The sequence below is a fragment of the Urtica dioica genome, chromosome 5, assembly GCF_054948205.1.
Source record: "Urtica dioica subsp. dioica isolate 48M chromosome 5, U.dioica_male_clone48M_v1_H2, whole genome shotgun sequence".
In the NCBI taxonomy this organism is placed as follows: domain Eukaryota; kingdom Viridiplantae; phylum Streptophyta; class Magnoliopsida; order Rosales; family Urticaceae; genus Urtica; species Urtica dioica.
This window is the reverse complement of record NC_142760.1, coordinates 4,077,639-4,091,280: the sequence shown is the minus strand read 5'-3', so window position 1 is coordinate 4,091,280 and position 13,642 is coordinate 4,077,639. Positions and strand designations below refer to the sequence as shown.

General features: G+C 38.7%; 1 long non-coding RNA gene across 1 annotated transcript; it reads left to right on the top strand.

Annotated features, from left to right (window-relative positions):
• The first annotated feature begins 1,983 nt into the window (after positions 1-1,983).
• Positions 1,984-2,681, top strand: LOC149394904 (uncharacterized). The gene is made up of 3 exons (XR_016296920.1): positions 1,984-2,198; positions 2,371-2,424; positions 2,544-2,681. It is a non-coding gene; the product is annotated as an uncharacterized LOC149394904 (long non-coding RNA).
• The last annotated feature ends 10,961 nt before the right edge of the window (positions 2,682-13,642 follow it).

Genomic DNA, 13,642 nt, shown 5'->3' with positions numbered 1-13,642 from the left:
GGCGTAACTCAATATAACCAAAAGACTTTCTATATATAAATAAAACCATTATATATGTTTCCATCCTGATTGTGAGTAGATAAAACAAAAAAATTATTATTATTATTATTATTATTATTATTTTACGATGTATATTATAAATATATACACATGGTTTTACATATATATATATATACGTGTACATACTTTGCACTCATTCATATATATATATATATATATATATATATATATATATATATGTATATGTATATATAACTCTATTCACATAACACATATATGCACACTAATTATTTCCAAGTCTAAATTACGTAATATCTATTTATATGTATAAATACCAAAAAAAAAAAATATATATCATATAAAAAAAATCCTACTCTTAGGATCTAAAAATTCATAACATAAATTAGGAATCTTTTAATAAGGTAAAAACATTCTTTTTTTTCTGGGGTTTCACAGAGTAGTTACTATTCATAGACTATTCATAATCGTTTTAACCAGTCGTAATGTGACACGTCATTGGGATCGACAGGTGGCTCTCTTATTAGTCGCCACGCGGAAGATAGCTAAAAAAAAATAATCCTTCTTGCCGATCTACATTGCGTGACTGCTTCACTTCCAAATCGATTCATCTTCTATCGATTCGTCTTCTTCTAAAAAAACGAAAAGAAATCAAACTCATTTATCTTTCCACTCTTATTCAAGACTTCTTTTCTCTTCCTCTTCCTTCTTCATATTCATTCGATGCCCACGCCCAAAAACACCCAAAGAAGAAAGAGAGAGAGAGAGAGAGAAGCGAGAGAGAAATGGTGAGAGAGAGAGAGGTGAATCTCGCCTGAAAAAAGTAGAAGATGATCGGAATTCCTCTGTCTCTTCCAAGGTAAGGGCTCACTCTTTTTTTCTCCTTACTCGCTCGGATTTCAAAGATGAAATTCTAGGGATTTGAGTTTATTGCTTGGGTTTGTTGATTCTTGATGATTTCAGCGTGAATCCGAGAAGATGAAGTGGAGAGGAAGTCTCATTAGTGTATTCTTGTTGAGGTAGTGGAAACATCTATTTGTTTCTATTTCTCGCCGAAATATTTAAGGGGTTCTGACCCTTTTTATTTTTGTTTCTGGATTGATGAAACTGAGTGGGGTTCTTTTCTATAGTCGACGATTGTGATGTGCTTAGGGTCTCGAATCTGATAAGTCTTGATTTTTAAACCCTTCTAATTCGTGATGTTGCTCGTGTGTGTTGAATCTGAGATTGGCTCGGGTATTGTTTCTGAAGTTGAATCCGAGATTTGTTGTTAATTCTTGTATTGTTGATTCTTGTATAGGGCTGAAATAGAGTATTATCTTGATATTTAGACGTTTTTTTTGTTTAGCTGAAATTAAATTGTTTTGTCTCAGCTTAACTTTTGTATACGGTTTGTGAGTTATGATTGACATTGGTGTGTGGTGGCAGAGAGGTTACCATACTCGTTTAGAATTCTTCTTGAATAAGGCATTCGCAACTGTGACGAGTTTTCAAGTGAAGAGCAAGGATGTTGAAAAGATCATTGACTGGGAAAACACCAGCCCCACATTCAAACTTGCCATGGTTCTTCTTCAGATGAGCTTACTTGTAGATGTCCATGGTGACTACACATTCGAACTTTTCTATGGATTATTGATGCGTGTATGATGTATTCTCAGGATTTCATTGGAGTCCATGATGTTGTTGATCTTGCTTGCATGAGGGATGCCATGAACAAGTTGGGCGGTGATTCCAACAAGATTAACCCATTGGTGAGCTGAATTCATATGTTCGCAGAGTTGGTATTGCTTTTTTTTTATGAAGGTGTCAAACACATGTTTTTAGATTTTTTACTATGAATCTTTTCAATCCAATCCAAACCAAAGTAAAATTTTCTTATAGAAAAAATTTGTATGAAAACACGATCCAAACCCCACACACAGTTTCTTCATATATTTATCGTATCCTTTTTCACCTCAAAGGGAATAATCTTAACGTTTGACTCCATAATGCAGGTTCCGGTAGATCTTGTCATTGATCACTCCGTTTAACTGGATGTGGCAAAGGTCAGAGAATGCTGGCAGAAAAATATGGAACTCGAGTTCAGCCGAAACAAAGAGCGATTTGGTTTCCTCAAGTGGGGGTCAAATGCATTCGATAACATGCTTGTTGTTCCTCCTGGATCTGGGATTGTCCACCAGGTAATTGCACTGTGACAAGTCTCCCTTTTTCATTAAGGGAGAAAATTATCACTCACCCCTTCTATTACTATGTGAATCCAGCACATGAGCATGGTGTTGCGTGGTGTTTTCAGATTTAAATTATTAGGAAAGTTGTGAAGTGGAGTGATGGCTATTGACTTTGTTCTGATAGTAACTCAAATGCTAAGGAAGCACGGAGTTGTTGGCAAGCTTGTGGAGTTTTATGGTAAATCTATGACTACAATCATATATGTTTAATGGTGTTAGCACTGTTTTTCAATTGGTTCAGTTACTACTTCCCCTCAGCTATTCATCTCCATTGTAATTATTTTATACATTTTTCAGGGACGGCATGAGTGAATTGTCTTTAGCGGATTGTGCGACAATTGTTAACATGTCTCCCGAGTATGGTGCAACTATGGGCTTTCCAATGGATCATGTTACTTTGCAATATCTGAAACTCACTGGCAGAAGTGATGAGACCGTATGCATTTTTTTAAATGTATAAGATGTCTGTGAACTACAACAAAGTAAGAAATTGTGCCGTCTTTTATTCTAAAGAAACCCCTCATTACTATTCAAAATATTTAGTTATAGATCTACGACTGAGTGTTTTTTTTGGATTCAGCCCCAGGTTGAGAGAGTGTATTCCTCTTTTCTAGAGTTAACTCTCGGAGATGTTGAACCCTGTATTTCGGGGCCCAAGCGTAGGGGTGTCGCGGGCTCAGACATGACATGATTACTGTTCTGTCTCTTTTGGATCTTGTGAATGTCGTACTGCAATTGCTAATATATGTGCTCTCCCTGAAATAATTGATTCTCGTGCCTTGACTTCGTTTACCATAGGGTGTGCATTAGATTTAGAAATTGGTTGTTAAATAAAAAAAAGACCAAGTGTATTTTCCATACTTTTTTTTTTTTTATATATAAAAAACTTCTGCAGCCCTCCTTGACGAATTTAGAGATTTCCCTTCGAGTCTTTTTACAAATTCTCAGAGTGGTACTAATCATTTACTAATATTTTTTCAGAGTATATAATTTTACAAATTCTTTTATGTGTATATATATATATATATATATATATATATATATATATATATATATATATATATTATGATTAAAACTTGTCTTGCCATATTGCTGCTAACAAACTATTTAGCTTACCCTTGAGTTGCCTTCTTTTTCTTGCTATATGTCTTCATCTTATGTTGTAGATAAATCAATGATGATACCGATAGCGGAGTTGTCGCTTATGGGTTGATGAAGATTCACCTAATGGAAACAATGTTCATGATGTTCTTGTTTCGATTCGTACCAGGAAAAATTATAGAATAGATTATTTTTTTAGATGGTGTGATCCTCTGCAATATACTTTAATGTTTGTGTAGAGATGCTGGCTAGAACCGAGGCATGAGTTAAGCTCAACGAAGGAGGAAGCGAACCAACGACGCTCATTCTCCTCTCACTCGTGTGAATGAATGGATTCAATTGACGAGCTAATAATGAATGAGACGACAACATGTATAATTTATAATTATATATATTTTTTCATATTCAACTTGCTCAACAATATTTTTAACAAATTTTTTAATCGACTCATTTCCAATTTTCCTTCGGCTTATTTATACAAGCAACACTAGAGCTTTAGTTTCTTCTTGTGATTACTACTGTTATAGATTGCGAATAAGTCCTTTTAAGAAGTCTTTGCTGCTGCACCGCTGCATTTGGTGCGTATGAGGTTAGATTACTTCCGGCATAAACAAAACAAAATTTAAGATGATAAATACTAGGGTATCATAGAGACGGTTGGAATGAGTAGATTGAAAGAACATGGATCCTGATAAAACAGTTATCTTACATGCTACAGATGGTCCATGAGATATATGATATATTGATGCTATGACATTGGTTCAGAAATTTGGAAAGTAGGATGTCTTAACCATGACATACAATCTGAAATGGTGAGAGAGCAAGCAACAATTAGGCAATGTAGAAGGAAAAACTGCAGTACATATTGGATTCATATAGAATCATAAAAGCATTTTTTTACACAAGTAATTTTGTTACGCATTACTTATCTTTAAATAGTTTTATATTTTCTTTATTAAATCGACTTTCTTTTTCTTTTTGATATTTATTTCCCTTCATCATTAATGTGTCTCCATATTTCATTGAAAACTAACATAATAAGTTTTATTTGACCATGAAAGTCTAACCCATGCACAAGCAATTTTTTTTTGCATTTTCTTTATTATTCATGATTTTTAAGGGATTTTTCTTAATTGCTGGTTTCTTTAGTGCCCATTGTTTAAGGAGTTTAATAACACAATTTAACCTCTACAAATTTTACTTGCTGTTCTATTTAATAATATCGTAAAGACACCAAACTTTTTGGCTTTTTATTTAATTATGTCAATTTTTCTTTTTTCTTTTTTAAGTATGTCATTGACTATATAATTCCTTGAAATGTTTGCAATTATTATGAGTCTCTCAAAAATTAAACTGCCTAAGTATTATGCATGGTTGAAATATTTGATATCTTAATATTCATTTATAACTTCATGCTTTGAAGAAAAACTTGGTAAATTAAATCATACATATTTTAATTATTTACTGATTACAACTACAAACACCACGTGCGAAGCACGTGTTTTAGACTAGTGTATATATATATATATATATATATATATATATATATATATATATATATATATGTAGCTAAATTTTACATAGGTTTGCAAAAATAAATAAATAACATCACAACAAAGTTGCGTTTTCTTGCTTTGGATTATGCAAGCTAGTGCACAATCAGTATGACTCTTATCTATTTGCGCAACAGGTTATATTCTATCTTTTCTTTCCTTGTCATTTAGAGTGAAAACACTATTTTAAAAATATAAAAAGTATGCGTTTAAATGTTGATTTCTCATGCACAAGTCAATAAGTTATTATTTTTTTCTCTATAAAAGAGAGGAGTGAGTGATGAACATATAATATATATACTCCCATGTACTTTTCAAATAGCTCATCGTATTTTATTTCAAATTTAAATAGCTCTGTTGTGAGGGATTTTTCGTCGTCCGAAAAGCATTAAGGTCCAACCCAAAAACGAAGAAGTATGGCGAGCCCAGCAAAAAAAAAGGTGGAAAGCTCGAAGACTTAACCGAAGGGCATGGAGCGATCCGCCCCTATCTCAAAAAGTGGGGCTTGCCCGAACCCTTCGTCTCAATCTCAAAAAGTCGGGCTTGCCCGAACCCTTTGTCTAAATCTATAAAAGTCGGGCTCGCCCGAACCCTTCATTTCAATCTCAGAAAGGGGACCTCGCCCGAACCCTTCGTTTCCATCTCAAAAATGGAGGCCTCGCCCGAACCCTTCGTTTCCATCTCAAACAGGAGGCCTCGCCCGAACCCTTCGTTTCAATCTCAGAAAGGGGGCCTCACCTAAACCCTTCATTTCTATCTCAAAAAGTCCGGCTCACCCGAACCTTTCATTTCTATCTCAAAAAGTCGGGCTCGCCCGAACTCTTCGTTTCTATCTCAGAAAACCGGACTCGCCCGAACTCTTCGTTTCTATCTCAGAAAGCCGGGCTCGCCTGAACCCTTCGTTTCTATCTCAGAAAGGGGGCGTCACCCAAAACCTTCGTCTCCATCTCAAACAGGGGGCCTCGCCCAAACCCTTCGTTTCTATCTTAGAAAGGGGGCCTCGTCCGAACCCTTCGTTTCAATCTCAAAAGCCGGACTTGCCCGAACCCCTCGTTTCTATCTCATAATGGAGGCCTCGCTCGAAGCCCCTTACTCCCATCTCAACAAGCGACTCACTTGGAGCGACCTCGTCTCCAAACAAGGCAGGACCGACCTTAACCCCCGACCTGGAAGGAGAACCCGGAAAAATGACCAAATCTACCCCAACTATCCCCACCTCACTATAAATACATGAGACAAACACATGTCAAAGGCTGACTTTTGCTCTCTCTAATTAGACTGTATCAAAAGCTCTACTATGTTATTTCTCACTCTGAAAACACATTTGAGACCGAAATCAAGAACAAAGAGAAATCAAAGTGCCACTTCACACACATAATTTCACAAAAAAAAAAAGACGAACAATATATTTCCATTCTCTCTAGAGTGGGAGAAGAAAAGCTCACTCTCTCTCAAAACCCAAGGTTCAAAGCCAAATTATATTCCCTCTACTAGAGTGTCCAAGAACTTGAGAAATCAATTCTCATGTTCTTCACTTGATAAGAAGAATATTCCATCATTAATCTCACATATTCGAAAACACGTGGCCAGGTCCGCTCACGTCACGTGTCCGTAAGTGTTAATCCAAAAAACGGCTTAACAAGCTCGTTGTATTTTATTTCAAATTTAAATAATTTTAAAACTAATTTTATAAATTCGATTTATAAATTAAATCATCAATAAGGAATTAGTTACCTTGAATATATCTTGTCCCCAAAGCTGATGATAGTTGATCCAAGGTCAATACGATGCTCATCTCAAACCGCTTTGTCTGAAATTTATATGTGCATTGATTCAACTGCAACTAAGGCTATCAAATGTTCTGGCTATACACTAGTACAAAATATAGCATAAGGTGCGACTTTTTTCGCACCTGAAAGTGCAAAAGTCGCACCTGATGACACTTTCATGTGCGACTTTAGATGCGACAAAGTCGCATCTGAAAGTCCGCACCTGATGATTTTAGGTGCGACTTGTCGCACCTGAAAGCAAGGAAAAAAATGCCGTTTTCGTTGCCGTTTCGAGCCTCCTGGTTTACGGAAATTCGTCATGCCGATGGAATTTCCAACGGAAAAATTGTGGAAATGGGCAAGTAAAATGCCGTTTTTAAATGCCGATTTCCATGGAAATTCGACGTGCCGACGGAAAACCGAACGGAAATAATGTGGTAAAATATATTATAAATATATACATACATATATTTTTCAATTTTTAAACATATATAAAGAAAATACATTATGTATATAATCTTTTTTAATAGAAAATTGTATATATATAATATTTTATAAATGTGTGTTATTAATAATATTTAATATATATAATTTATAAATGTGTGATATTATCTATTACACTATGTGTGATATTATCCATTTAATTGTGGACTTGAATAAGGAATTATTAAATGGATATGACCCATTTGCAACAAAAATTAAGGACCCAGTTGCAACAAAAAAGTTAATTTTGGGTCAGAAGTGAAGCTTAGGGAAAAAGCTGAGGACTTAAAAGAGCAATTAACCAACTCTTGGTTATTACGTTTGTTTTCTTCTTCTTCTTCCTTTCTTCTTCTTCTTCTTCGTGCGTCATCTGCAGAAACTAAAAAAAACCAGAGTTTCGTTTTTTTTTTCTTTTCCTGGGAATGTCGGCGAATTTCCACGACACGTTGATGGTTTTATACATGGAGATGAACGACATTGACCGGCAGAGACCAAGCGAAAACGACATGCCGTTTCTTGAAAAACCGAACGACAAATTAGAAGGAAACGACACAATTGCTTGTCGCCGGCCGTTAACCCTCCGAAATGGAATTTCCAGCCGAAATTCCGGGAAATTCGCCGGCATTTAGTTCCTTGCCTGAAAGTCATCACTATCAGGTGCGACATTTTAGGTGCGACTTCTCGCACCAAAAGTCGCACCTAAATATACTCCAAAATAATATATTAAAGCGGGATATATATTATCAGATGCGACTAGTCGCATCTGATACTCATTCCCGCCTAATATTTTGGCGGGTTACAGTATAATCAGATGCGACTAGTCGCATCTGATTATCTGTAGTTTTTTTTTAATGCTGATTCTAATAGAATCAGCATATAAAAAATTCTATTTGAATCAAATTTTTTTTGTTAAATTAATTAAATAATTTTAATAATAATAATTATATAATATTAATTAGAATAATTATATAAATAATTTAATAGAAATTCTAATATTAAATTCATAACATTTGATAATTTACGTTCAATAAATTAAAAAAATTACAATCTATTCCTTTTGTTTCCCTTTTTCACTCGAAGTGTTCCAATTCTTGAATGCACGGCCTCTTCTTCTGCCAGATCTTTCTCGTGCGCCTTGGCGTCTTGGGGCGCTGCCGCTCGAACGATGTCGCTGAAATTCTACCGAATCTGGCGTCTGAGCATTCGGCATTGAAGCTGGTGGCGGCGTCTGAGCATTCGGCATTGAAGCAGATGGCGGCGTCTGAACATTCGGCATTGAAGCTGATGGCGGCGTCGTCCCAGGGTGCAGCATCGCGGGGGATGTCTACATGGGAGACGGATGCCGCTGTGTGTAGGCAAAGAACTGTCGCTGAAAGGCCTCCATCTGAGCTCGTTGCTCACACCTCATCTCTTCCATTGCGACCTGTTGTGCGGCCAACGCTGCTTGTAGCTCGCTAACCACTGGATCTAGAACGCGCCTCGATGAAGAACCTGATGACGAGCTGTCGTCCTGAGCCTGAGCCAAGAGATACGAGGATCTCGGGATCGAGGGACCTATCCCGACATACCAATCTCGACGTTGCCCGAGAACAGTATCCATCGCGTACTGCTCCACCTAGTCTATGTCAAACGTTTGGTCTGACTCCGCTGCTTGTCGCTGAATATCCTCGACTTGAGTCCTAATTCGCGCCTTCAAACATATGTTAAAAAAATTATTAAGATTATCGAATATTGATTATTAAGTAATTAACAAAAGTAACTTACAAATGCTTGTTTCGCCCAATTTGTCGTCCAGTTGCCTTGATCATCTTGATGTTTTTTCTACCACGTGTTTAACGCCGAGGCCAAAGTCCCATCTTCCCTACTCTGCAGTTCTTATGAAAATATGAGTAATGTATTTATTGCAAAAAAAATATTACAAAATTAGAATAAACTTACGTTCAAATGTCGATGAGCCAAGAAAGAAATCGACCCTTGTGTGGACTTCGTTTTCTTGTTCTTTGAATTGTCCCTGTTGCGATTAGACTTTTCTGCACATATTAAATTGCGTTATAATTCGATTTTATAGAAGATAACATAGTTTTTTTGAATTATACATTACCTTCCAATCGTCAGTTGCGAACTCCTCTATCACCTTTTCCCAATCGTCTTTTTGATATCCTTTTGGGATTTCTTTCTTGGCGACATTTATTTGCCCGCAACATTTGCCTAAGAAAGTCCCCGATAATCTAGACTTTTGGTTGCGCCTCATTCGCTTTGCATCGCGAATGATAGTCTGGTCAATCTGATGACGAAAGCAATCCGCCGGAAGCAGCTCCTCGGTCTCATCATCCTTGTACACGAAAGTGTACTCGGAATGAAGTGCGCTCAGAATATTGCCCAACATCTGGGGCGTCACTTCGTTCCAATCACGAACTGTGACCGGGATATAGACTTTCACCAAAGCGCCGACACGGTTGTTGAATACTCCTACCTTTTTTTATTGTTTTCCTTACATCCTGGTAGAAGGTTTGGTTGATTGGGTCCCACCTATCAACTTTCGCATCAGGTACCTCAAGCGCTGCTTTTGCCGAAGTAGAGCCGGTTGTTGGTCCCCTTGTTTTCTTAGGACCTTGGGAACCCGGTGTCTCTAGCGGAGACTCATCTCCACCTGCTCCTGAACGGTGTAGCGGAGACTCATCTCCACCTGATCCACCTGCATCTGACATCCTGTAAGATGTGAACAATATTAGTAAATAAATATTAGTTTTCTGTTTAAAAAAAACGTGGACGGCACCACGGATTTTATTATTAACAAACCTCACATATGGTGGAGGAAAACCGTGGTTACATACTATAGTAAATAAACATACAAAAAAGATATTACTCATTCATCGTCATCTATGCCTATAACGTTAATATCATCTTCTATATCGACATCAACATCTTCTCCCTAAAAAACGACCCGTCTCTCATTTTCCTCATCGTCTTCTTCATCATCGTCAACGACAGTCATTAACTCAGCTTCATCGGTTTCGTGTCGATGATTCAAACGCTCGATGTTTGACAACTCTATAGTCAATGGGATCGAGGCTGTGTTGGAGGGGTCAACTTCAGGAATGTCCCATATCCCTCAATGATTGCATTCCTGGACGATTTCTCAATCGCCGTCTTTAACAAGATCTTCGATGTAAAAAACTTGTTTGACTTGAGTCGCGAGTACGTACGGCTCCTCTTTAAACCACTGTTTCGCAGTATAAGCACTCGTTTCTCCAGTAGTCTTATCGGTGTGCACTAGTCGGTTTGCATGATACTTGTCACCGTACCAAATGCATTTGAACAATACAATACTACAATTATGCCTATAGTTCACGACGATGACGTCTTCCATTCGACCATAGTAAGTGAAATCATCCACAAGCACACATACACCGCTATTTTGAGTGACTCGTTGATTATCGCGACGACGAGTGATGAACTTCACGCCATTTACAAAGCAGCTCGGATATTGATACGCGACTTGAAGGGAACCGATAGAAAGCAAATAGAGCTCGTCAGACACGTCAGAACCACTAGCTTTCATATAAAAAATCTGATTACGAAAGAAAGCATTGATTAGCACTTGTGCGTTTATCAAAAAATTGCATTGATATTGTGTTATTACCTTATTCTCAAACCAAATTTTGAACCTCTTTCTATGCTCCGCTTCAATATCGCGAACTCCAGATTCGCTCAAGAGATCCAAATGCTCACTGTTGTTAAAAACATTACTCCAATAGCAATATATACAATAATGAATTGAAACACATTCTCAACGATAACTTACGTCAAATATGGATCCACTTCAGGACAGTTGGTATAGATGTACCATTTTGCATTATCTTTCTGTTCATCGTCTAATACTATCGGCTTCATCATCCCATAAGGCACACACATCTCGGATAAAAAAAAAAAAGAGAGCTCTCGCACTTGAACTTCATTGACACTTTTTTTTATCTTCAAGATACCTTGCAACGAACGTTAGGGCTTCTTCTACAACATAAGCTTCCGCAATAGAGCCTTCTGGTCTAGCTCTATTTTTGAAAAAATGTTTTAACGTCCCAAGGTATCTCTCAAATGGGTACATCCACCGCATATGCACCGAGCCGCCATACAACGCTTCCTCAGGTAGATGAATCGCCACGTGAATCATGATCATGAAAAAAGCTGGTGGAAATATCAACAGCCAACAACCTCTGCAAGATCACGTGGCAATCGTGCGACTTCAAACCTGTGAGCTTTCCTTCAGCAGTCACATTTTTCTTCAAATTCCCAGCGACCCCATCTGGGAATTTGACAGATTGGAGGAACTCGGTAAATCGCTGCCTCTGATCAAGGGTTAAGGTATACAATGCTCGCGGTTTGTACCACGAATCCCCTTGTTTTTTCAGGTGGAGAGCGGTCTTGATGCTCAAGTCCATCAAATCAAACCTCGCCTTATCCGTGTCGTAGTTCTTCTTTTCTAAGCTGAGCGTGGTTCCGAGAAGATTCTCGCACAAGTTCTTCTCTATGTGCATGAAGTCCATGTTATGCTTCAACTCCAAATATGACCAGTACGGCAACTTGTAAAAGATGCTTTTCTTGGCCCAATTTAGTTCGCACTCGGCTCGCTTTCGTTTTCTGCCCACGGAGCCAGCATGTTTGCCAGTTGTCGTACAAGACACACTAGCCAACTGAGCGAGTATATCTTGCGGAGTCAACTTCTCGGGTTTACTGCGTTTCTCATGGTGATCCTTGTAGTGATCGGTGCTTTTTCTCAATCGGTGACGCGTACGCAAGAATCGACGATGGTCGTAGTAGACGATCCTATTTCTGACTTTCAAAGACGGCGTGTCAAGGTTGCACGTCAGGCAAGCGAGATACCCTTGGCCACTCCATCCTGATAAATAAGATCGAGCCGGAAAATCGTTTATCGTCCAGAGTAGCGCGGCACGCAATCGAAACACTTCATCGTTGGCGCCATCTCGAACGCGGAATCCGGTCTCCCACAGTTCTTTCAACTCTTCGACAACTGGCTGCAAGAACACGTCCATGTCCTTTCCAGGTGAGTGAGGCCCCGGGATCAAAAGCGTCAGCACCAAGTACTCTTTCTTCATGCACAACCAAGGCGAAAAGTTATACGTAGTTAGTATCACAGGCCACATGCTGTACGATAGACTCATTTCTCCGAACGGATTGAATCCATCCGCAACTAGTCCAAGCCGCACGTTTCGAGGCTCTGCAACAAAGCCTGGGTATCTCTCGTCCAGGTTTTTCCACGTCGTACCATCCCCAGGATGTCGTAGAACACCAACTTCCCTGACGCGATCTCTTTCGTGCCACTGCATCAGAAGTGACGTGTGTCGAGACGCGTACAACCGCTTCAATCGATCTTTCAGGGGAAAATATCGCAAAATCTTTTGCGGTATCATTTTCCCAGTTGGCTTCCATCTGCTCTCGTTGCATACTGGGCACACGTCGGCTTCCGCGAGATCTTTTCGAAATAGAACACAGTCGTTAATACACGCATCGATCATCTCGTATCCCATGCCAAAACGCTTCAGCTTCGCCTTTGCCTCGTAATGCTTCTCCGAAATTCGATTACCAGCTGGATGAGACTTCTTCAAGAGCTGCAAGAGTTCTATGAACGACTTGTTCGTCCAATGCTTTGTGACTTTGAGGTGCATCAACGAAACCAAGAAGGACAAAGAAGAAAACTCTTTGCATCCAGGGTACAATTCCGCTTCCAACTCGGCGAAGAGGTCTTCCACTTGCTCCTCTGCACGCACCTCGCTCTGGGTCGGCTCCGTAGCATCGTCGAAATCCTCGTGATCCCTGATATCCTCCACAGCACCGTGCAATCCTCCTATTCCTCTCTGATTTGTTCCTCCGATGGAATCTTCTTCATGAGGAAGGACGACACGCTCGAGCTCGCCGTGATGATACCATTTTGTGTAGCCTAGGGTAAACCCCTTGCTCAGCAAATGATTCCTGACAGCCCCGATGTCATGCCATTTCACGTTGATGCAAGGTTTGCAAGGACACCGATATTTGTCATTTTCGTTAGGGAATCTTCTTGCAACGCGAATAAACTCGTTAACACCGGTTTTGTACTGCAATGTCACCCGATTATTCTCCGTGATCCAATCTCTACTTGGATTGGACATTTCACGGAATGAAAGCGAAAAATGAAAGTTGTGAAGAGTTATTGATAAAGGACGACGGAGAACAAAATGAAAGAGAGATTATGAATTGTATGTGAAGTCGGATTGAATAAGTTAAGAGTTTTTAGACTAATTGATTCGAAACTCTACCGAAATTTCGGCAGAGTTTCCCCTATTATACTGACAAACCAAAAGCCTGCAAAATTATTTAAAAACATATACAAACCATCCAGAACTATCCTACAAATTAGCTCAGCCCTAAACCGAACCTGCGTGGTTCGGTCACAACATTTTATAAATGAAAAAGCCAAATAAACAAAATATCACAA